The following is a 1,732-nucleotide window of genomic DNA, read 5'->3' on the forward strand; positions in this document are numbered from 1 at the left end:
TCTAAACAGTCTCGACGCACCCAACACTCTTTCAAAGTCGGATTACTCGGACTCAATCTGAAAATGGACCGATGCATGACGTCAACACTTAGCCCGCCTCGTCTGATCTATCTAAGCCATCTCGACCCACCCAACACGCCTTCCAAGTCGGATCACTCGAACTTCGATCTGAAAATCTCCGGACTCATTTTTATGAATATCCCCAGTCAGTAAGAACGTTATTTCGCCAATATATACCAACAATAAACCATATTCCAATAGCTGAACCAAAAATATAATTCCCGATCCAAACGTTCTGCATCGCCCAACGCGACCACCTTCCCTATATATGTCAGGAGAGCACAGGGTTCCCCTCCAGACAACACTTACGCTCTATCCCCGACTCTCGGTCGATCGATAGGCCAGGTCAGCGGTGTCTGTTTCGGCCGAAGCTCGGACTTTGGTCAAAATGTTCCGATACAAAATTTGAACCAAGATAGATACAGATATGATTCCTTCTTAAATATACGTTGATTATCGAACAGAATATGGTAAATATTTTGCGATGACCGAGGATTTCATGAATTTTTTTTTTTTTTCGAAAAAATTTTCTATTATCGGAATTTCCTCAAATTTCATTTGGTTGCCTCCTAATGCTTATTAAAAATGATAACCAACAATCAGAATCATTATTTATCATTTATTTCAATTTTTATAATGAAAAACGTTCACGTCCTTTCGCGCCTCTCGATCGTCGTTTACGTGATGCATCGGTCAGCCCTAGTTTACGTGGTGCATCGGTAAGATCGAGTTCACGTTCTGCATCGGTCTGCCCGAGTTTACGTGGTGCATCGGTAAGATCGAGATTACGTGGTGCATCGGTAAGATCGAGTTCACGTTCTGCATCGGTCTGCCTGAGTTTACGTGGTGCATCGGTATGATCGAGTTTACGTTCTGCATCGGTGTGATCTAGTTTACGTTGTGCATCGGTAAGATCGAGATTACGTGAAGCATCGGTATGATCGAGTTTACGTTCTGCATCGGTCTGGACTCTGAGATATATTTTCGACGTGAAAATGTTCCGATACAACTTTTGAACCAGGATAGTTAGAGAGATGATTTTTTCTGGGATGTACGTTGATTGGGGAATGGATTGTGGAAAATAACTTGCCATGACCGAGGTGTTCTCGAATTTTTTTTTTTTTTCGAAAAATATTTTCTGATTTTGGATTTCACTCAAATTTGATTTCGTTGCCTTCTAATGTGTTCTAAAAGAGTAAATCAGTAATCAGAATCGAAAAATATTTTTCGGATTTTTTTTTTTTTGAAAAAAAATTTTCTGATTTTGGAATTTCCTCAAATTTGATTTGGTTGCCTTCTAATGTGTTTTTAAAGCGTAAATCAGTAATCAGAATCAATATTCATTGTCGACTTTAATTTTTATAAGGAAAAATGTTCACGTCCTTAAACGCCTCCCCATCATTAGCCCGAGTCCAAGTCGATGTCAGTCCCGAGCGGACGGTGTCAGATACTACCTATCGCCCCGGTCTGGACTTGGCGAGGTATTTCGACGTGAAATGTTCCGATACAACTTTTGAACCAGGATAGTTAGAGAGATGATTTCTTCTATGTTGTACGTTGATTGTGGAATGGATTGTGGGAAATAACTTGCCATGACCCAGGTGTTCTTGAATTTTTTTTTTTTTCGAAAAAAATTTTCTGATCTTGAAATTTCCTCAAATCTGATTGCGTT

The sequence above is a fragment of the Harmonia axyridis genome, chromosome X (genome assembly GCF_914767665.1).
Source record: "Harmonia axyridis chromosome X, icHarAxyr1.1, whole genome shotgun sequence".
Taxonomy (NCBI): Eukaryota; Metazoa; Arthropoda; class Insecta; order Coleoptera; family Coccinellidae; genus Harmonia; species Harmonia axyridis.